Raw genomic sequence first — 25,171 nt, 5'->3', positions numbered from 1 at the left:
TTCCTGCTGAAAACCTGGCAAGCTCTAGGAGTGCTGACCATGCTGACTCTGTCTTTAGCCCTCTGTCTTATTCAGGCTAGTTCAATGACCGCCCTTGGGGCTACATGCTCCGGGTCCCTTGGAGGTTAATGTATGTCCAAGGTGGGAATGGGGACAGACTTGTTCTGATCTTCCCTAAAGTGGCACAGGGAAGGCTCCGCTTTAAATACCTAGTGGAGATAAAACTCACACGCAGGTGGCATCCCCTTTAGATAACTACATTTTGCTCTCCCCCCATGCCCCTTGCTCCATAAAATCTGTGGCTTGAGGTCTGCATGGGTGGTGGGCAATACCTGTATTGTGCCTGGATCCCTTAACTGCCTGATCCCGTCAGTCAGCTACCAGGAATAAAACTGTGTAAACAGTATGGGGTGGCTTGCTTCATTTTCCCAGTCTCAAAGTGCTTTCTCAGTCTGTAGGATAGTTTACTGTCCCTGCTCCACCTTCCTCTTTCTTTCTTTCTTTCTTTCTTTCTTTCTTTCTTTCTTTCTTTCTTTCTTTCTTTCTCTTTCTTTCTTTCTTTCTTTCTTTCTTTCTTTCTTTCTTTTTAAAAGATATTTATTTATTTATTTATTTATTTATTTATTTATTTCAAGCACACACAATCAGGGGGAGGGGCAGAGGGAGAGAGAATCTCGAGCAGACTCCCCTGTTCAGCATGGACCCCGTCGGGAGACTCCATCTCATGACCCTGAGATCATGAGCCAAGCAGAAATCAAGAGTCGGATGCTCAACCGTCTGGGTCACTCGGGTGCCCCCCTCCTCCTCCCTGTATCACAAGCCCTGATCTTTTTAACGTTTTTGCCTTTTCCCAAAGCATCATCAAATTGCAGTCATGAACTCTGTAGACTTTTCATATTGGCTTTGTTCATGAAACAGCATAATTAAGATTCATCCAAGTCCTTGGTTTTTGCCCTGGTAGCTCATTTTTTTAAATCACAGAATAATTTTCTATCGTATGGATGTACCACAATTTGTTCATTCATTCAGGTGTCGAAGGACATTTTGGTTGCTTCCACTAATGGGAAGTTATGAATAAATCTGCCATAAATTTTCATGTGCAGGTTTTTGTGAGGACATAACTTTTCAAATCAGTTAGGTAAATACCTAGGAGCACAATCGCTGGATCCTATGTTAAGACTGTTTTAGTATATAAGGAACTGCCAAGCTGTCTTTCAAAGTGACTCCATCATTTTTGCGTTCCCACCAGTAATGAGGTAGAGTTCCTGTCACTCCACATCCTCACCAGCAACTGGTATTGTCAATTGAAGCCAAATATATGTTTCATATCAGTGTTTTAATTTGCATTTCCCTAATGACAAGTGATGTTGAGGACTTTTTCATTATTCTTATTTGCCATCTGTATGTCTGCTTTAGCGGGGTGTCTGTTGGGTGATTTTGCCCACTTTTTAAATTGAGATGTTTCTTGTTAAATTTTAAGAGTTCTTTGTATATTTTGAATACAAGTTCTTTATCATGGTTTCTGCAAGTATTTCTCCCAGTCATCACTTATGTTCTAATTTTCTTTACAGTGTCTTTTGCAGAGCAGAAGTTTTTAATTTTAATAAGAATGAAGTCTGTCTTATCAAAATTTTTCCTCCTGGATTATGTTTTTGGTGTTCCATGAAAACCTTATTACCAAAACCAAGGGCGCACAGATATTCTCTACTGTTTTCTTCTAAAAGTCTTATAGTTCTGCATTTTGCATTTAGGCGTATGATACATTTTCGGTTAGTTTTTGTGTACAGTTAACATCTGTATCTAGCTTTATCATCACTATTTTTATTATTTTTTGCATATGGACTTCCATTTTTCTAGTACCATTTGTTGAAAACAGTACCCTCTCTCCATTGAAGTGCCTTTGCACCTTAGTCAAATATCAATTGACTATACCTGTGTGGGTCTAGTTCTGGACTCTTTCCTATTCCATTGATCTATGTATCTGTTCGTCACCAACACCATAGCGTCTTGATCATTGCATGTTTATATTCCATCTTGAAATAGGATAGTGTGAGTCCTCCAGCTTTGTTGCTCTTCAGTATCGTATTGGTTTTTCTAGGTCTTTGTCTTTTCATATAAACATTAGAATCAGTTTGTCAATATCTACATATATTACATATATGTTATGTCCAGAGTTTTTAGTTGTAATTAGTGAGAGGAACAGTGAAAGGCATGTCTACTTCATCTTGCCATAAGCAAAATCCCTCCCAATTTTTTTTTATTCTAAGTACCATCCATGCACACATTTTATATCCTTTTTTTTTATATCTCAGTATCTCCCATTTTTATATCTTCTTTTTTATATCTCAATGTTTCCCCTAAATTCTTGCATTTATGCTTTGATAATGTTCTTATATTCATGCAGGGGCTCTCGCATTTTTCTTTATGGTCTTCTTAGAAGTGAGTACTGCCTCACATTTTCAGAGCACTCAGTGATATTTTTGGTTGGAATTATTTTCTGCTTCCTGGCAATATTTTATGGTAAATATATTTTTTCCTCTTGAACCGTTTGCTGTTCTTTGCCACAGATTTCATGTTACATCTTTGTGTTGATACCGTTCTAGAATTTTTCTTATCACTCCTAAAGGATTGAGTGGTTATTTGCAGGAGATTTGCCATGGTGTGAGAGTTCAGGATGGGGAACAGCTGGGGATGCTCCAGGTTCACAACCAGAAAGCTCTCTCCTCTGTTACCACAGAGACAAATAGGCAAATATGCCCTTCCTCAAACCATAGCAGGTCAATGGGATTATTTGTAGAGGCCACCTCTCCTACTTCTCCGAACCAAACCAGGTCAGGGTTGTTCTATTGCCAGCCCTGCCTACTTTATTTTCTGCCCACTTGCTGCTCATACAGATATGAAATTTTTTTCACCACAGGGTGAGGCTCTCCTTTTCAGGAAATGTATTATTGTTTTGTTTGTTTGTTTGTTTGTTTTAAAGATTTTATTCATTTATTTGACAGAGAGAGAGACAGCCAGCAAGAGACAGAACACAGGCAGGGGAAGTGGGAGAGGAAGAAGCAGGCTTCCAGCAGAGGAGCCTGATGTGGGGCTCGATCCTAGGACTCCGGGATCAAGCCCTGAGCCGAAGGCAGACGCTTAATGACTGAGCCACCCAGGCGCCCCGGAAATGTATTATTGTTAACTCTTGCTGATAGTTACTTTTGCCAGGTCCTCTCAGCAACTTTTTTTTTTTTAAATTCTCCTCACCTTTTCCCAGTCTAAGCTATCTTTGGCAGATCTCTGTATATCTCAGGGTTATATCTCTATCTTAGCTTCATTGTAAATGGAGTTTGCAGACAATTCACCCTTCTGTCTTCATGTTGCTATTATATGATTTCCAAGAAGAGAAGGTAAAAAAAAAAAAAAAAAGTGCTGACTTGAGACATTTTCATAGTGGAAATTTTTAACCTGCATTTATTGAGTACCAAATGTTTCAGTCTTTCATTTTCATACTTCAAAAGAATCAAAAGCAGACGTATATTGGAAGATGAGACAACAAAGAACGTGTTGATAGGGTTTGTTCAGGGGTAACAATTTTCAATTGGCAATTTAGCCTTCATCAAAATACTTTCTAGAGAATTCACAGAAAGTTTTTTTTTTTTTTTTTTTGAGTTAACTAGGCGTTGTCTCCAGTTCATTCTTTGACTAGTTGGTGATTTCAGGTAAAGTGCCTTCAAAATTTCCACATGAAGCATTTATTATATGTTGGAATGAAGTTATAAATGCCCTATACACTAATTGCTATTACTTCTCATGAACTCCAACATAATGCTTATGTTGGAAGACTGAACTGGTGTGCTTATTTTAGAGTTTCTGTTTTATAAGGAAAGAAACGTTCTACACATATAATGGTGCTATGTAATTTGACTGAATCCATCAGACACCTTGTCATAGAGGGTTTTTTATAGGTCCTTCTGTGACAAAATGGGACTCTGGCACACAGCAAGAGGTGCCACTTATTTTTCACTATTGATTCTAGGATTCCTACTTCGCTACCTCTTTCAGGAAGCAAAATAGAAGAGTTTATATGCTTTTTTCACCCAGAAACTTGCTCTGGGTCCAACCCACTATTAAAAGTTTAGAAAATATAGAAAATTATACGTGGTAGATAAACATCATCTACAAATTTTTTCCTCAGACATGCCACATTGTTAATGTTGTAGAACATTTCCTGTCAGTCTTTTTCTGTGCATTTCAACCTCATTGCATCATGCTTTCCGTGTAATATATGTTTGTTTGTTTTTGTTTGGTTTAATAGTTCATGTTATTAAGTGCTATTTAAAATCTTTTCAAATATCATCCTAATAATCGAACTAATATTCTTATTCGGTCCTGTTGAAAATACAAAACTAACAACAAGAAAGCAAAGGCATGCCATTCTTGGAGAGCAAGATGTATCATAAAAATGTCAAGCCTCCAAAACTTAATGTGTAAGTAAATTACAATCTCAATCAGAAGTTCTTTTAAAATGTTTTGGAAAAGAGTGAAGGAAAAAAGGTGAAATGCTCTATATATCCATGTGGAAGAAAAAATATTCAAAATACCAAAAAATTATACTAAAAATTGCATGAGGTGATTAATTTCTAAAAATTAAAATATAGTGTATTATAGTATGATACTCAAAATATGAAGGGATTAGCATTAGAACAGACAAATATATCTGTGGAAAAATACGCCTGAGTATACCTAGAAAATTAAAATATAATGAAGATGGTACTTTGATTCAGTAGAAAAAGAGTGGTTTATTTACTAAATGTGCTTTCACAACTGGCTATCCATCTGGATAAACAGCGGTCTTGGACCCCCACGTCACCCAATAAATAGAAATAAATTCCAGATGGATCAAAAGGTTAAATGTTTTCCTTTTTTTCAAAAAAAATCAAAAACCTGATAACAAAATTTAGGAAAATGTTTTTATAACTTCAGGGCGAAGGAAAGTAACTTAAGCAAGACAGAAAACTCAGAGCCATAAAAGAAACAAATCCATAAAGGTAGTTTTGCATGTTAAAGTGTGCCAAAAACCAAGTCAAAAGACAAATGATAAACTGGAGGAAAATGTTGTTACACATATGACAGAAAAAGAATATTAGCCATAATAGTATAAAATACCTACGATTATGTGAGCAAAAGGCATGTGCCCCCAGTAGAAAAATGATCATGGAATATAAATAAGCATTTGACAGGAGAGGAAATTCAAAAGTCCCATAAACAAATTAAAGAACACTTTATTTCATTAGTAACTATAAGATACTACTTTTCATCCCATCAGACTGGCAAAAAAATTAATAAAGTTCTGGTGAGTACATGGGAGAAGGAGATTTTCATAGATTGCTGGTGGGAATGTTTATTGGTATAGACCTTAAAAAGTGATATGGCGGGGCCACTGGGTCATTAAGCATCTGTCTTTGGCTCAGGTCATGATCTCGGGGTCCTGGGATGAAGCCCCACATCAGGCTCTCTGCTCAGAGGGGAGTCTGCTTCTCCCTCTCTCTCTGCTCCTTCCCCCTGCTCAGTGCTCTTTTTCTCTCTCAAATGAATAAATAAATCTTTAAAATGAATAATGAATGAATGAATGAATGAATGCTATGGAAATATGCATTCTAAATTAAAACAGCATCCCCTTTGCCTTAGCAACTCCACTTCTGGGAATCCTTTCTATCTAAAGCATTCTATCTAGTGATATGTACAGGGATATTTATTTAGCATAGAGTGACAAAACAAACACAAAAACAAACCTCTCCCTGCACCCAAACCTTGTAATCATCCTGAATGTCAATGGATGGGAAAATTCACCACTTTAGGAAAGATCATTCAGCTAGCAAAAATAAGAGTGATTTAGAACAATACGCAAGTAATGAATCATGGAACACTACATCAAAAACTAGAGATGTACTGTACGGTGACTAACATAACATAATAAAAATTATTATAAAAAAATAAATAAAAATCATCCAAATTATATCATGTAAAAAAAAAAAAAAGAACAAAACAAAACAATATCCGGTGACCATAGTGATGTCTGTAACATGATGTTCAGTGAAACGAGCCACTTCTTGAGAAATGTCTAAAGAATGATCATATTTATGTAAAAATAAGCAATGACCAAAATGTTCTCTGCATGTGAATTTGTGCAGATAACTTAGGTGAGGAAGGAGGAAGGCGAGGAAGGATACAAACCCACCAGTAAATAGGCTAATCTTAGTGGGGTGAGAATTAAGTAAGAAACACCAAGGCGGGGCGCCTGGGTAGCGCAGTCGTTAAGCGTCTGCCTTCGGCTCAGGGCGTGATCCCGGCGTTATGGGATCAAGCCCCACATCAGGCTCCTCCGCTATGAGCCTGCTTCTTCCTCTCCCACTCCCCCTGCTTGTATTCCCTCTCTCACTGGCTGTCTCTCTGTCAAATAAATAAATAAAATCTTAAAAAAAAAAAAAAAGAAAGAAACACCAAGGCAGTAACACAATGGAAACATATTGATCGTATGTTCTGTAAAACGCAGACTATCGAATTCTGTGTTATTGTAACTCCGTACAAGTTGCAGAAGCATGCAGCAGCACTGAAGTTTTCTTGGTACAAATGGAAATTGTGGCCTGGGTGATAAAATTCCAGAGAATTTTCCTTTGGGTTGTCATTGTTATTTTGATAGCAGGTTTGAGTTAAATTATTTAAAAATAATATTCATTCTTATAACCACGCAGTATTTTACTTGCGTCCAAAATTTGTGCTATGAACAACTTTGCATATAAATCATCCACATTTCCGACCATTTTCTTAGAAATGGCTTTAAAAGCATAGGTATAAGATGAAAATACACAAACACTTTGAAATTTCCTAATACCTCTTGCCAAATACTTTTTAGAAATTATTTCTACCATACTATTCAGGTTTTAGAGAATAATGCTTCCAACTTCTGTCTGCTTTTCCTCTCTATTACTTTCTAACTTGATCCCGTTTTTCTTTTATTTTTTTGGAGAGTTTTTCATTTTTTAAATTCAAACAATAATATATACACACTTAAAAACAGTGGTACTAATTTTACACATGCAATGCATTAGAAAAAAAAAAGACACTAGTAAGAGTAATCAGTAACCCCCTGATCCAGAGCGAAGCAATGCTAACATTTCGATCTCTGTCTTTTCCATCATACCGTGCTGGCACAACCGTTATCAAGTGTAATTGACAATATTTTTAAAAATTACATATGCATTTACTCTTAATCTGGCAATCCGATTCCTGAGAATGTACCCCAAAGTGCAACAGTACAAGTATGAAATGATATATGCATAGGTTATTCACTGTAACATTGTATGTAATGGCAAAAAAAAGGTAAATAATCCAAAGAGCTACCAGTAAATTCTTACAATGAGCAGCAAAAATAAATGAAGAAAAGATAAATACACAAATGCAGAATGATCTGTAGAATATTTTGTAAAGTGATCATTTATATTCTTTAGGATAAGTATAAACATGCCCCAAATATTGTAGAGGACTTACACTAAAAAAAAAAAAAAAAAAAAAAAAAAAAAAAAAAAAAAAAAAAAAAAAAAGTTTATCTGAATTCAAATTTAACTGGGCATCTCGTATTTTTATTTGCTAAATCTGACAGCCCTGTTTGGGAAATAGAGTTTAGTGTGCAGAATGTTTATAGCAGTGTCCCTGGATCAACACCTGTGTATACAGGAGCAGAGGGAGTAGTTATGCAATGAGAAGCCAAATGATTTTAGGTGATCCCACAAGGAGCTCTAGAGCTAAAATGATGCATCAACGTCCTTTATTAGGACATTGGCAGGTCTTTTTTACCTTCTTCCTCAGTCACTGGAGATGGTCAAGACAGCTCTCTGTGGCTGAAGCATCCGTGAAGGGGCTAACACCTGAAGATCATCTACTTACATCATTTCCAGCAGCTGAGCAAATGGTCCTCTTTCAAAGGGGAATCTAGGTGACCAGTGTCTGTTCCCCTTACAGCGAAGAAAGCAAAATGCCAAAAAATCCTATGTATGCTACATTTTATTTTCTTTTTTTTTTTCCTTAAAGATTTTATTTATTTGTGTGTGTGAGAGAGAGAGAGAGCAAGAAAGAGAGCACAGGTAGGGGAGGGGCAGAGGGAGAGGGAGAAGCACACTTTCTGCTGAGCAGGGAACCCAAGGCTCCACCCAGGACCCTGGGATCATGACCTGAGTGAAAGGCAGAAGCTTAACCAACTGAGCCACCCAAGCGCCCCTACCTTTGATTTTCAAAGGCATAAAATATAATATATGGTGTACTTGCTTGTGTTGGTGAAAGTTAATAATAAGTGTACATTAAAGTTAATAAGAATGGTTAACAATGGCAAAAAGAAGGAATAGGGCAATGGAAGAGAGACATCACTGAATATACTTTGTTCAACAGTTTTGACTTTGGATGTAAATTTTTTATATTTTGAAAAAATGAAATTATAGACACAAAGAAAAAAAGACCTACAAAGTTAAACTGAAGTAAGTAAATCTTTATCAAACATTGGAGACATAATAACTAAGAGAAAAAAATGTCATCAAGTCATTCTACAACAGGGTTTTGACTATATAACCTTAGTTTGGATCCTAAGATCAAAAATTTAAGGACTACGAAATATTTTTTTTAATGATTTTTTATTATATTATGTTAGTCACCATACAGTACATCCCCAGTTTCCGATGTAAGGCTCGATGATTCATTAGTTGTGTATAACACCCAGTGCACCATGCAATACGTGCCCTCCTTACTACCCATCACCGGTCTATCCTGTTCCCCCACCCCCCTCCCCTCTGAGGCCCTCAGTTTGTTTCTTAATAGTTGTCTTTCTCTGCTTGACTTATTTCACTTAGCATTATCTCCTCCAGTGCCGTCCATGTTGCAGCAAATGTTGAGAATTCGTTCTTTCTGATAGCTGAGTAATATTCCATTGTATATATGGACCACAGCTTCTTAATCCAGTCATCTGTTGAAGGGCATCTCGGCTCCTTCCACGATTTAGCTATTGTGGACATTGCTGCTATGAACATTGGGGTGCATATGGCCCTTCTCTTCACTATGTCTGTATCTTTGGGGTAAACACCCAGTAGTGCAATGGCTGGATCATAAGGTAGCTCAATTTTTAACTTTTTAAGGGACCTCCACACTGTTTTCCAGAGTGGCTGTACCAACTTGCATTCCCACCAACAATGTAGGAGGGATCCCCTTTCTCCACAAGGGACTACAAAATATTTTAAACTTTGTTATTTCTGGTTTTATTAGTTGAGTCTATAGTACATATATTGCAGGATAAGTAATTACGCGGATATTGTTCAAACCCTGAATTTTCGGTGTAAGAAAAAGGGAGATGTAATTACTAAAATCAAAGAATTTATATGTTCTGCAACATTATATTTGAAATGGAAATTGACTCACTAAAAATTTATTTTTTTTGCTGATACCCTGTTTCTACAACTCCGTGTACCTAAATACACCTAGTTCTGTGCACCGAAAATCTCCAGAAAAACTGACAACCTAGTTGTCATGAGTACTAACTGCTCAGATTGTGGTCTCTAAGTACCATTCTTTTCTAAAAGGAATTTGGAGCTCCTTGAAGAATCTTGGAGATTGTATGAGAAAGTAAGGTATTTTTCAAAGAATAATGTGGTTGTGCTAAGAGGATAAGAAACCAAATCCTTACTTTGAATAGTGGGAAGTAAAACATTTTTCTTCCGGTCTTTTCCCTATGAACTAGATTTCAGTTCATATATAGTTCAAATTACAGCTTTAGTCTAAAATATCTAGATTCTGAGGCCCTTTCTTTTTCAAGACTTGAGAGGGATTAATTTGAAAGAAAATTAGAACATCTGAGAAAAAAAGAAGTATTTCAGTCTTTCTCTAGTTTGAAAGATGAAGGTGGGTGATGATGTTTTTGTTGGTTTGTTTTTTACTTCTCGGTAAGTGAAAATTGGTCCTTCCTGCCCTTTCATATTCTCTTCGTCCCCATCCCCTTTTTCCATCCTTTTTCTGCAATAGGTAACCTCCCTTGATAATCCTTTCTATAGAAGATTAGACAGGGGGAATCCCAAAGCATAAATAGTTTTCATTAAAAGTTTTTACATTTAATTTTTATACTACTTGGAAAATCATAAACTAACAAAATAGTAAATTACATACAAAGCTATCTCACTCCTCCGGTGCCCAGCAGGGCATAATGTACATTTGTTACATCTATTGACCAGTCTGCATGGTTTAAAGTGTAGGTGTATTTTTATAATTGTTTTCCCTTTAAAAAAGAGAAAAAGAAAAAAAAAAAAAACCCTTATGGTCCTCTCAAGCTTAACAGGTAAGAAGCAAGAAGTCATATTGGGAAATAGCTTTCATTTTTTATAAATGCTATAATTAATCATTTGAGGAATAAAACTATGGCGGTGACCCCTCATGTTCTTTAAAGCTTCCACACCCACTTTCTGTATGAATTGGGGTGTTAAGTCCTGGTGTCAGTGCCAAGTCTAACTTAGAAATTACATTCTTCCCACTCAGAAATTCCTCCTGGAGTTTCAACAGGAGAAATTATTCTTCATTTCCCTCCTGAAAACTGTTGTGTAATGTTGCTGGCAGAGGGAGGATGTTTGGTTCCACCCCAAAGGTAACTGGATTTCAGCGGTGTTTGAAGTGGTATCTATATATAGAATGCAAAAAGCCTGAGGCTAACCATAGATGAAAAGCACTCTAGATAGGGAAGGTATTATTACTACCAAAGCATTATTATTTTAACTTTGCTACAAGTTACAACGAGCCTATAAAATCTGCCCAACAGTGTTACAGCAGGGCGTGCTTTGTGCTTTAGGTCCTTCACCTCTAACCAGTTGTTTCTCTTATAGCAACACTGTCCTTTTTTATTAAGCAACATCATTTGAGGCATTTTGAGTATTTTTACTCTAGGTGTCCTCAGTGGGGAGTGAAATGACCAATAAAATCCTTGGTGAACGTTGCTCCGCTTGAGGGCCACTGAATAAGGCAGCAGATAGCAACCCTTGCAAGATTAAAAAAAAAAAAAACAAAAAAACAACCCAACAACCACAACAAAAAGCACCTAGGAATAAAACAATCTACTCCAGTCATACTGAGTCTTAAACACGATTCTGTTGTTACCTGCTGATTTAATCAATCCTTTTCAGTTAAAAAACAGAAATTGGAGTGTAATATATGTGGTGAAAAATTTTAATAAAGCACATTGGAATTTTGTGTTTCTTAATGGAAAATGAAAATGATCTGAAGGCTGCTAGTGCACCTTTTAAGACCTCCTGTAAGGGCCACCTGGGTTGCTCTGTCAGTTGAGCATCTGACTCTTGAACTCAGCTGAGGTCTTGATCTCAGGGTCGTGAGTTTAAGACCCACACTGGGCTCCACACTGAGCCTGGAGTCTACTTAAAAAATAATAACATTAATAAATAAGACTTCCTGAAAACAAAAAAACAAATGGTAAGAATGCATCAAAGCCTATTCACAGTTTTAGATATGTATTAAAATATAGAAACATTGGGTGCTTTCCTCCTTGCAATCAGAGAGATAAATATGGGTCAATCTGATGACCTGAGGCCAGATGTTTAGTTGAGGTATTTTGATCTGAATCTCCAAAAGAATCTCTGGACACCCATCAGCTCCCTCTCGAAGTGGAAGTGAGGGGCAGAGAAAAGGGCAGGGGCACAAATTATTTTAAGTCCCTTTCCATTGTCACTGCCAAGGAGAAGCACTTACACCTCTGACGAGCAGGGGGCCAACAATAACTGTAAACGAAAGACACATTTTAATTAATAGGTTCATTGAGGACTCTGAATAAAGAACAAGCTCACCGTAAATTACCTTTTGTCTCTCATCAAAAGGTGGGAGAATTCAGATTTTTAAAATAGAGTCCTAGAAAATAAGGGTTTTTTTTTCCTACTGAGCTGTTGTGATCTGATGGAACTTCCATATCCAATGAGGTAGTGCTGTTCACATGTGACTAGTGAGCACTTCTGAAGTTAATTTTATGCAATTGCAATTAATTTTAATAGCCACACACAATTTTAATAGTGGCCAACATATGGGATAACACAGTGTAGGCATCAGGGAATGAATTAGCCAAAGTGGTAGACATCTCCAACCAAGAACGTATCTATCCCTTCTAAGGAAAGCCTGGGCCACACACCCTGAGAGGCAAAGTGATGTACAAGTAAGAGCATTGGGTAATGGAGTCTGAACATCGAGGTTCCAGTCCTGACACTCCACCCTTTGGACGACTTCTTCTTTAAGGCTGGATTTCTATAAAATAAGAATAATAATACTTACTTTGCTAATCCATTGTGAAGATTAATAGAGAAAATGTTCTTAGGACAACTAGAAAAAGGCCTGTCATCTAAGAGGTGCTAATCAGATATGAATACTTCCTCAAAATCATTACAAATATGTTCATGATGGAAGACCTAGGCCTAAATTGGGCACAGCCATTAGCCAAAGAGCATTTAATGGTTGTAGGTGTGGGTGGGTTCCTGGGAAACCAGCCAAAATGTGTAAACTCATTCAGAGGTTAGACGTATTCCATTCATTTAAGATGTAGTTCAGGGCCAGGTTGCATTCCGCACTCTGGTAGGCCCTAGGAGAGTGACGAGGAGACACCAAGAACGCCATCGGCTCCTGAGTTCTTGCGGGTACTTTATTTATTTATTTATTTATTTATTTATTTATTTATTTATTGTTATAAAGATTTTATTTATTTATTTGACAGAGAGAGACAGCCAGCGAGAGAGGGAACACAAGCAGGGGGAGTGGGAGAGGAAGAAGCAGGCTCACAGCAGAGGAGCCTGATGTGGGGCTCGATCCCAGAATGCCGGGATCACGCCCTGAGCCGAAGGCAGACGCTTAACCGCTGTGCCACCCAGGCGCCCCCTTGCGGGTACTTTAGGACAGTCTGTGTGTGAGTATGTGAGTTGGGAGGCCACAGCAATGGTTTGTCAATCGTGAAAATTTTGACTAATGGCATGACCTACGTGGTGACGGATGTCAAAAACAGAACTACCTCGTTAGCGGCCGTAACTCAATAGCTTCTTTCTCTTCACTCTTGTCCATTATTGAGTGTAAGCTCCTAAAGGACAGATACATTGTCTTAACTTGATTTACATAGTGGCAGAGTTCACATTCTGTTTTTTGAAAAATTCCTACGGATAATGGTAAAGATTAACAAGTGTCAGACAGTGCTGAAAGACACTATTAATAGTCTCTTTTCAGCAGTGTTTTTCCATCATGAGTTTTGAACGAGCAGTGTGATGCCCAGAACAAATGAGGTAAGCTTTTGAACAAACATCCAGACTCAGGGTCACAAATCTGCGAGAGTTAGGAAGGTTATTCACTGTGGAGAATCACACTGGCTGCTTGCCTCCGTGCTTAGGGAGCAGGACCGCACAATACCATTGGCAAGAGAGTTCTGAAGCAGCCTGGAAAATGTGAGTAAAATCGCAGCCTTATGCTACCAGGTCAACAATTTAAATTCAAGCCAGACATACAATGACAGAAGTTCCACTGATTGTCAAGGTCCCTGGCATGCCTTGTCTCCCATTTCAAAGTCAACAGCTCTGTCTGGCTCTCTGATTTCAAGAGGGGAGTTAGGTTATCAGCCACTGTTACCCCCCCAAGTGGTTTACTTGAGGCAACTGGAAACAGAAAACATGTGCTGTTAAGACTATATCCCATTTGCGAAGGGATTTAACTTCGTTTTTAAGTATATAAAATGAAAATAAATAAATAAATCCACTTGAACTTGAATAGAATATGTGATAAGGGAGAAACAAACCAAAGAAATAGAGATTGTATATTACACTATCCATTATCGACTACTTTAACTGGAGGTGCGGCAGGAATTAGACTATGATTCATCTCATGTGAAGTTTTTGGCAGATGGGGAATTTGGAGGTGTCAGTGAAGCCCCATGTAATTAAAAAAATGATTTCTGAAATTTGGAGTAGCAATGGCTATTAACTGATTCAGATGCTAAATTCTCATGTAAAGTCCTAGCGTAGATGCGTGAGGGAAGTATCACATCTTGGATCTTAGTGGCAGATATACTAGGGTAAAGGGAGGTAGCTTGGAAGAAAATGTCCAAAGGAGCTTTTTCAGTTAATGAAAAAAATTGACACACAAAAAATCCAGGCATGAGGCACTTGATTTCTCAGTTGGGATGTATTTCAGGAAAAGATGGCATCGTGCCTTCCCCATCAGGATTTGGTAACCATTCCACTATTCATGAACAGATGCCTTGGTCAGACCCCCAAGTGTAAGTGAATTCATTAAAAGATCTAGGGAATTGGGGTATTAATTCTAAATCATTACATATTATAGATTTTCTGGAAACAAGTAGGGGGACGTGGCAAGGAGAGGAAATAGTGGAGATTGTATCTAACTCTCGGCCAGAAGTTGGTCTCATGAGATCACCAAAAGAGCTTTTTAGCATAAGAATTAAACTCTTAAAAAAAAAGACTTAAGCAGTTATTGTTACAGTGTAGAAGGTTGATATAAGACAAAATAGAATCACGAAAGCTGCATGCCATACATGGGAAATAATCTATTGGATAGAGGAATGTGCACAAATCATTTTGTTTTTTACATACTTCAAAAAGAAACTCTTTTGATATAATTTTTATGAAGGAGACTCTGTCCTGTAGAATGCTTGAAATGATGCTGTTTGTAATAATAAGTAGTGTTCTGAGTATATTGTGGCATATTTTGTACTGGGGCTTAGTTGCTCTCTTTCCAGATTTTTATTTTTTCACTCAGACAATTTGGCACTGGTTGATGTGGAGGTGGATATATTTTTCTCACCTGCACAATTAACTTGAAGTTATTTTTGGAATCGTTTTCCTTTTCAGCTATTATGATGATACCATACTTGGGAAAATTCTGTTGAGCTTAAAGATTCTGACTAACTAAGGGCAAAATGTAACAATCGGGTCACATGAACTTCAAAATAGCACTGAAGTTGTTTTACCAAGGATGAAGTTTTTGAGTACACAATTTTTAGGAATATGCTCTTTCTTGTGCTATGGCTATAAGGTCCATCATAACAGTCCTACAGTAGGGGCTGTATGAAATGCTTCTGCTTACCTCTCAACCAACTTAATATCATCAAGATGTAAGAGTTACTTGAAGGGCCTACATGAAATTTGATTGTAGAACGTGACTGAAATGTATTATAAAAAAAGAGACCGTTTTCTGTAATGAAATCCTGATTTTACATTTGCTACATTTAAGCCTGTTTCTGTTTGTTTTGTTATTGCTTGTTTGTTAATTCCCTACCCACAAAAGCAATGAAGCGATGAATGCTTTCTTGGCACATTGGTCACCAATAGGAAGGGTGGTTCTGTGCAGACCAGTGAGTAGAAGCAGAGGACTCTGAGGATGTAGTAGGTTGGGCATATATTTGTTAAAATTAGTGTTCTAAAGCAGGGGTGAGTAAACAGTCACCCAAGGGCCAAAACCAGCCCACCACTTGATTTTGTAAATAAAGTTTTATTGGAACACAGGCTCATTGGCTTACATATTGTCTATACCTGCTTTTGCACTACCATGGCACAGTTGAGTATTTTTTGGCAGAAATGTATGACTTTCAAAGTCTAAAATATTTATCTTGTCCTGTACAGAAGAATTTTCCTAACTCATGCTGTAAAAGATAGATCTTTATTTGTTTCCTTTTATTTTGTTTTGGGAGGTTTTCTTTTATATAGAAATCACTATAAATTCATGAATGCAAAAGCTAGTCCAACTTTCCTCTCCACTGATATCTCTACAGTGTAGTCTGAGAGGGTGCCCGGGTGGCTCAGTCGGTTAAGCGTCTGCCTTTGGCTCAGGTCATGATCTCAGCATCCTGAGATCAAGTCCCAAATTGGCCTCCCTGTTCAGTGGGGGGAGTCTGCTTCTCCCTCTCACTCTCCCTCTGTACTCTCTCACAAATAAAATAAAATAAAATAAAATAAAATAAAATAAAATAAAATAAAATATAGTCTGAGAAAATTTATTTACTCACTTCCTAATTTCTTTTATAGTTAAATGCAGCCATGTGACTCAGTTCTAGTCCTTGATATAAGAATAAAAAGGTGGCTGTGGAAATCTGAGGAACGGCCATGACTAGCACCATCCCATGCTCACCTGCTTGCCTTGAATGTGAACATAAAACCTTGATTTGGGGCAGCTATGTAGATCCATGTGGGAAAACCTGAGGAAATAGCAAAAGTACTAGTCTTGATATTTTATATTTTTGTTAATCAGTCGTAAGTAAATCTATCTAATATAAAATGATAACTTGAAATCTTGTAAATCTTATTCTGGGGGTGCAGAAAAGAAAATGGGAAGGGAATGTTGTCACAAATTCAATCTAAAATAAAATAGGTGGTCTGCATTATAAGCATATTGTACTAAATTATGACCATGTTGGTTAAATGGGACCAATTCCCTTTGTCTCCTCTTATCGCCTTTTCCTTCATCCACCTATTTAACTGCTACTTATCTTTGAGGTCTATGACATAGTCTTCCAAGATGGCTACCCATAACTCCTTCCCTCCCTGTGCACTCATATGTGAAGTCTATATTCCTTTCCCTTGACTCTAGACTGGCCTTTGTGACTTGCTTTGACCAATTAAATGCAGCAAAACTGATATTCTGGGATGTCTGAGGCCCAGCCTTAAAAGGATTGGCAGATTTTTCTGGATGCCAAGAGAAGGACAAAGTGATTCAAAGAGGAAGGAGTAATCAACTGTCAAATGCTGCTGACAGATCCAGTAGGATGATGACCAGGAACTGATCACTGGATGCAGTGAGGTGCATAGCATATATAACCTGGATTGTAGTGATGTCCGTGGAACATTTGGAGCCAAGTCCTGATAGAAGTATATTCAAGAAAAAATGGGAAGAAAGTAATGAGTACAAATGAGTACAAATAACTCTTTCATCTCTTCTGAAAATCCAAGAGCAACTGAAGGAGGAATGATGACATGTGGAGAGCAATTTTTTAAGGTGGCAGAAATAGAGTCAACTTAACCCAAATCCTCTAATACAATTCTTAGATTTAACCTACAATTTAAGACAGTATGGCCTCATTGTAAAAACAGGATTCCTAAAAGCAAGGTTAATGCTTGCCGCATGATATCTTGGCAAATTATCTTCCTCGTATTTCCGTTTATTCATTTGTAACATGAATACAAATGATCATTTTATAGAGTAATTGCCCTGATAAAATTTCTTCATTTGTGCTTTTAAGTTTGATTGTTCTCATTGTTGCAGACTGTTCTATTTGAACTTGGTAGAAGATACAAAAATTGATGTCAAGAAACACTGTTTTAATAAATACAATTTTTCTATATATAAGGGAAACCAAATAAAAAGCAATTCTTCATTCTTGTGATTTCCCCAAATTTTGGAAGAATATATAAGTTAAAAAAATGGGAGGAGTATATGTAGGAGATGAAAATATTATAAACAAAATTATAAAATTATTTACTGCTTATTAAGATATTCCATTAATAATTTTTGATTAACTTGACCCAATTGTGCCACTGCAATTCGTAGAAAATATGTTACCATATTTTATCATGGTCAGGTGGTAATTTAGACTGGAAAGGCTCAATGCCAATGCAAAAGAAGAATCCCCTCACCTCTACAGCTGGATCTACATATCCTAGGAATTAACATGTATGCATGCTCTTTCTATTTTGTTTGAGATCACCTCTGAAGACAATAGTTTAGAAAAGTAAATTGCAACTGCCCTTTTGACAAAAGTGTATTAAAATAGGAATGGATAAATGAGTAGAATATTTTGAACTTAAAAGATTCAAATTAACTGAATAAATATTTATAATCATTTTGATACATTCTTTAGAATTATGCCCCTTTTGGCATCCTATTTTGTAATATTTTGTGTACAATTTCAGGTTCATTTCATGTTGGCACCTGTTCTGGGTTCTCAATGGCACAACATGTGTTTTAGGCAAGTGCCAGTAATGTGTGTCTTTCACGGTATTCGTAGGGATATTCTTCTTATAATTGCAAGGCGGAAGTTGTCTGTAGTCCAATGATATGTGCATAATTGTTTGTGTTCACTATAGCCAAAGTTTGATTGTCAGCAGTATTGAGGGTTATGGTCTGGTTCTTTTTATTTTAATAATTAATTACATTTCCTGATAAAGGGGGTTTGGAACAGAGATTCATGTTTTGTTTTGTTTTTTAAACTTGCGTGTTTCAGTTGCTGGGTATTAAGCTAAAATGCAATCCCCTTTAAAAGAATAGGACTTTTAACTCCATCAATTAATATTGCTCTTTATTTTGGTTACACGAAGGCAACCTCACCAATCATGGCAAATAGGTGTGGCAAGAATTGACAAATGTCATATATTATAAGGGTGTCTCTTCAGTTCTCAATAGACCCATGAAACAATATTAATAAGATGTACTGGTTAGTACTTACTACAAGCCAAATATTCTCCTGTTACATCAGAAAACCCTACTATTTCTCTCCATGAGTGCTAAGCCCATTTGCTCGCAAATACCAAGCTTCCTCTTTCCAGTGTTAGAGAGAAGTGGGTACATCACCCCCTAGGTTAGCTCTAGACATATTGCCAGTTGATATGATTTTATCTTGGAAATGTCTGTCTTCTTTCTGAAAATTTAAATAGAAGACAAAAATGTTGAAGATCTTAATCATAATAATGGCTCTGATTTTCGAACACTTACTCTGTGACAAGCACCATATGATGTGTTTTCCATCCTTTATCTCCGTCAAAGTCTCACCATCCTGAAGGGAGGTGGGTACTATTTTATCTTCATGAATTTGACGCTCAGAGAGGTTATGTAAGTGAGCCAGGGTCACACAGAAAGTTGCAGAAGACACAAGCCCCGGCTTACCTGACTTCAAAGCCCCTGCAAGTAAATTACGTGCACGTGGCCTCCCTCGAGGGACGATTCACTAATGGCGGACATCTGGGGCTCTGCAGCCTGACGGGATACACGCCAGACCAGGCTTGCTTTGCAAGAGCGTGGTTCTGCCCCCACAGAAGTCCCGCAGAACCACCCTGAAGAATGTCTGAAGAGTTACAAGCTGAGGCTCTGACGTAGTTTTAGCCGTGTTTAAATTCTGACTTATTACCAGCTCCACGACCTGACTAAAAAACTCTATTCGCGTTACCCCATCTGTAGAGTGGATACAGTGATAGTATGTACCTCAGAGGGTTGTTGTGGAATGAAATGAGATCAAACCGGTGCTAGTTCGGACTCCTGCCAGGTGCCAGGTGACGACGGGGCCATACCAGGTGAAGGCAATATGAACACATGGAAGATTCAAGTAGCAGAAGCCACGGGAGCTTGGGATGCTGGGAAGACAGAGGCCCTGGGGCCAGGCTGGTTTTAATTCTCATCTCAACGTTAATTTCGCACATTTTGGGATCTCTGCTGAAGATTTCACTTAGGAAAGGTAATTCCTATCTCTTTTTGAAGAAACGTGATGCCAGCAGGTACAGAATAGAGACTGAGTGGAATGTGTTTGATAAAAAGCTTGAATATTTAAATATTATTGCGATAGATTCTTCAGTAGTATGTCATTTTACGATCTGTACTGTGAATATCTGTGGTAGATTTTTATGTTCACTTGGTATTGATATGTTTTCTAGGTTCCAAAAAACCGGCAGGCCGGTTTTTAATTCACATCACAGAGCTCAGCTTCACATGGTTTCGGCTTTGGGGAAGTCCATAAAACTCTATGAGCCTCCGTTTTTTCACGTGAAATTGGGACATTAATATGAGATAGTATATGTAAAGAGCTTTGTACAATGTTTAGCGATCAGTTGATTGCAACAAATGGTGGCTGTTTTACTGTTTTTCATAAAACCTTTATCACTTGTTTATCAGTGTTTCAACAAGTTGTTGGAGTACCTACTAGACGCCAGAAGCAATGCTAAAGGGTGGGGAGAAAGCCACCCCTGAAGAAGCAGCTCTTGTTTTCCGGAGGTAGAGAACAATAAATGTATAAGCCATTAAACAGAATGATATAAGTACAAGTTTGTGATAAGCGCTTCTTAAAAAATAAGATGTGAAGGAACTTGGTGCTCTTCTCTAAAGAGACGGTACTTGGGATGAGGTTTGGCAGATGGAAAGGACTGAGGCAGGTAGAGAGCAGGGGGAACAGCAGATGCAAAGGCCTGGGGGTGGGAACAAGCTTCACTGTTCTGTCTCAGCAAAGTGAAAGCCCAAAGGCGGAGGTAGGGGTTGAGCTCAGAGACGTGGGCTGGGCCAGGCAGCAAGGTTTGCTGAAGAGTGCTGGATTTATAATATGCATGTAAAATAGTCCCTTGCGAGTTTTAAGCTGAGTAGTGACACACTTCAGTATTTCCTAAAGATGGCTTTGGTAGCTCTGGACAGAATGGAGTGGGGGAGGCTTGTGTACAGGGCTGAGGTGGGAGGCGTTCGCAAGTGAGTGCACGTAGCACGTGCTGATGGCGTGGGGTCAAGCGCTAGCGGTGGTGCTGGTCAGAAAACTTTGAGTCTTTGGAAGGTGAACCCACAAGACTTCTTGTTGCACGGGGCGTGTAGATGTGAAGGAGTAGCAGCCTGAATTACTAAGCCCAAGACTACTTCCGGTCGTAGGTTTTGCTACCTGTGGAAGAGATGGCCAGTTTAAAGCGTGTTGGGTCACTTAGGTCACTGTGTGGGAACTGGGGGTGTTTGGTTACTTTATCTGGATGAATCTTGACCTTTTTCTCCTACTGCTCAGAATACCCTGATTATTGACTAGAAGTGACGCATGCAAAGAAAAGCGGGTAATAGCCCACAATTTCCCTTTGCAGCGCTTTGCCAAGTCTGTTGGAGCCAAAAAGAGATGGGTTTGCTCTTATATACACTTATCAAAACCTCTTTCCATATTTTGAACCCAATGGAGAAAGTTAATAAAAGCTCAACAACCAAACAAGGTGACTATATGGCAGTTACCAGGGCTGGGGGAGGGGGGAAATGGGGAGATCATGTTTAATGGGTAGAGAGTTTCAGTGTGGGAAGATGAAAAAGTGCTGGAGATGGGTGGTGGTGGTTGCACGGCAATGTGATTGTACTTAATGCCACTGAACTATACACTTAAAATGGTATATGGTGTGTGTGTGTGTGTATTATACATTTTAAACATTTTATTAGTGTGCAAGCATGCATGAGCGGTGGACCGGAAGGGAAGGATGCGCAGAGGGAGAAGCCGATTCTCTGCTGAGCAGGAAGCTCGATGAGCAGAGCTCAGTTCTTCGGACCCTGAGATTATGACCTGAGACAGGCAGCTGCTTAACTGTCAGAGCCACCCCGGCACCCGGTATATTTTTTACATATATTTTTTTGCCACAGTTTAAAAAAATTTCCCCCCAAAGGAGAATATATATAAAGCCTGGTGTTGCCCAATCTTTCCAGTCTCCGTGCCAGTCCTTTATAAACACGCATCAGGGGACTCAGTAGCTGTTGGAGGCAGGGAACCGCAGGGTGATTGAAATTGATGGTTCCTATTGCACGATAACCAGGGTTGTAGACCAAACAACCAATAATAGTTGATCTTTACTTAATATTTTGATGTTTTGTTCATCATTGGTTTTCTGCATTAATTTTGATTTGTTTGAGATCATACATTCTGATATTACTTACGTTGAATACTGGGATTTGGGGACTTCTGTAACTGTCGTGCCCAAGGCCAGGACTTCATTCACCTGTCTCTTTGTGGTGTGCGAACCATCACCCAACCAATTAGTGGTCTTGCTGTAGACTAAGGATCTCTCAGAAACCTAGCTTTTCTCTGGCTCTCTCTGGGGAACAGGACTCAGTGGTCCCTACTGCTATTGAACCTTCCCAATCCTGTCAGGAATATATGTTATTGCTCTGGGATTCCACTCTTCTGTCTCCCCAGGACAAAAGCCGAGGTGGGAACGGGTAGGAACCCATTGCCGGCATCAAAGTTCTCCTCTCCCTTTTTGTTGCTACCCACTCCTGTGCCTCTAACCTGCCCACAGAGGTCTTTTATCTTGTCTGTGCATGGCGAGAAAGTACTTCACAAACCCCACAGTTTATGGCTTGGATTCTATGCTTTGGGACTTCTAAGGTTGTGATATTAATATGTAAACCAAGCTGTAAGAATGCCAGCAAAACTGCTTTATTTTCTCCTTAAAAGTTCTTGGTTTTCAGGTTATTATCTTCTGTTTTAGGTTCACCAGAAATGAATTTTATGGTTTTGTTGTAGGCTTTATGTGACCTCCCCTGAAGCAGGTTAGGAAATGCTTAGGAAATGGTCAGGAAATGGTCAGGAAAATATAATGGTTCAGGGAAACTGGAGTGGCAGAGACAGCCACATAATAGCTCAAATACCATAATCCCACTAAGTAAAATTAAATAAACTACAGTGAAGTTTAAAGTGCCCCAGGTCTGGAGTCAGCAGTCTGGTTTCTCGCTGTGACCAGCACAGGAAGGGTCAGGTTCTTCCCTTGGAGGTTGCATTGCATGTCATTCAAAGGCATGAGCTGGGTCTGAATCCTGGCTCATCCCGCCTCCCCTTTGAGACACTGGCACATAATTTCATCTCTCTAAGTCTGTTTTCTCCTCTTTAAACTTCCTAATGATTGTAATCCCCAGCTTATAAGGCACCTAGCTCACGAGCATACTAAGCTTATCCAAGCCTGTTTCCTCATCTTTAAAAGACCTTATTTAGCACCAAGGGTTGAACATGATCAAGCATACAAAGCATGAAGCACAGTGCCTGGCATACAGTAGGTGTTTAATAAATGACAGCTATTAGTATTTTCTCCATGTATGACATAACAGGAAAAAAAGATTATGTACTGTGGTTGATTCATAGTTTGTTGAAAGACTGATGTAAAAAATATGAAATGGTGTTGTATATTATAAAGGGTTAGGCCAAAATATGGAATTATTTTGCAGCGATTTTCAGGAATCATTCAGTGACTAATATCTGTAATTGTAGAGTATTCAAGAAATCAAATCCTTTAAAGACCCTCAACCATGTAGAAGTACTCTGTGACCATAGCAGGAGCTCACAGGCCCTTGAGGCAATAATTCAGGTATTTGTCCATTCAGCAAACATTTAACGAGCATCTGCTGTGTCCAAGGCATGGTTCAGGCATTCTTCTAGGGATATGGGGAGTGAGTAAACCACAACCAGAATATTTCAGGCTTTGGAGAGAGTAACTGAAAAGCCTATAGATACCAAATTAAGGTTTGAAATGGACAGCTGGTTATATGATTCTAGAGTTGTAGAAAGAAACCTGACTTAGAAACATAAATTCATGAGTAATCAGAATATACATGTTACGCAAAGTCAATATGAGGAACATGAAAAAAAGGTCATCTCTTATTCTTACCATTACATGCTAGGGGAGACGGGAGAGTTTGAGGTAAGAAAAAGGAAGTCAGCAGGACTCAAGAAGATAATCTAACTAAAGGAAAATGGTATTACTTTCTTATCTGTGTAAATTTTAATTTGGCTTTGAATGGAAAAGCAAATTTCATAAATTTAGCAAATACTTAACGAGTCCTTTATTTGGACTATGGTCCATTATGTAAAAACAGACAACAAAAGTGTTCCAAATTGTTATATGTATATACTCTTCAGTAATTAATGTGATAAAAAAGAAAAGGGCAATCACCACAAATCTCACCACTAAGAGATTTTCAGTGTTCTGTTATATGTTTCCTCACAGTTTGTTTTTCATGAGCAGTATCTATAATTTTTAATGATGATTTTGAGTATCACTACATGTTCAGTTTAGTGTTCCATTTTTAGCTGATAGTTAGATCAGAAGATTTTTCATTTGTTCTCTTACCTTTTAGAAAAATTATTTTTAATGTTTGGTAAATGGAGGGGATATAGAATGATCATTTCTCAGTTGTTGAAAATCAACTTTTCGATTAACGTGTGTGAATATATATTGTTATAATGATAAAATTATAACATAATTATAATATGGTTACAATAATATATATTTAATTTCATTTAATTTTCTTAGGAAAAAAGTCCTGAAAGTAAAATTACTGGATCAAAGTTACAAATACACAAATATTTGTGATCTAATTATCTTGAGAAACATAATACCATTTACATTCTCAACATTGGGGAAGAGGAAGCTCATCTCACAGTACCCACATCAGTGTGTTTGGTTATTACTTGTTAATAAGTTAGGCAAAATATAATATCACAACTTCTTTGTACTTTTTGTTATGCATAATGTTGAATAGGCTTCTGAATTCTGATTTTCTTAGTTTTTCTAACATCTTAGCAAATATTTATTTTTTTACCCCCTCATTTCTAATAGTTACATATTATATTTTTCTTAACTAAATTATCTAGAATTTCCAAAAACAGTTGAGTAACAATGGTCATAGTGGCCAGTGTCGAGAAGCAAAATGTCTGGAAACGAATATATGGGACACAACGGTTACACTAGAGCAACTTAGAAAAAAATTCCATGAGTTATAGAGCAGATATTGAAAAGAAAAATATAAAATTACCTACATGTATGGGTGGCTTGAATATGTTTGTCATTTGAAAAGAAAGTGAGGTAATGACTCATGTTAGTTTTCTACTAGAATCATTTTTACTGATCTCATTTGAGAATGAACAAGGTTTTCTGTACATTTTAGACTACAGTAAATTAAAGACTTTTCATCCAAAATGGATTCAAAATAATTTTGTATATCCTATCATAACATATATCTTCAACATGTATTCCTATGTTTCCATAATTTACAAACCTGTTTTTTTAGTAAACAGGAAGAGAAATTTCTAAAGCAATGTATTCTTTTTAACAATTTAAATAAACATAGCACATTCTTATTACTAATTTCTTTCTCAATAGCACACATCTTTGTGATCCTTAACCATTTATTTGACCAGTTTATGTAAATAGATGTTTCTGAAGCATTTTTTAAATATTAAAAGAACACATTACAAAATAGCTTTTATATGACCTGAAGTTACTCTTCATAATTTGTGAAATCCTAAAGATGTCCTGTAAATTTTATACTCATCTCTTCAAATTTGACTTTTCACTTCATCAACAACATAGGGAGTGTGCGGTAGAAAATGTAAATGCTCGATGCTCTGCTGAGACTC

This window comes from Ursus maritimus, unplaced genomic scaffold (genome assembly GCF_017311325.1).
Source record: "Ursus maritimus isolate PB19 unplaced genomic scaffold, ASM1731132v1 scaffold_14, whole genome shotgun sequence".
NCBI classification, from domain to species: Eukaryota; Metazoa; Chordata; class Mammalia; order Carnivora; family Ursidae; genus Ursus; species Ursus maritimus.
The sequence above is the reverse complement of the archived record's forward strand: the minus strand, read 5'-3'. Positions refer to the sequence as shown.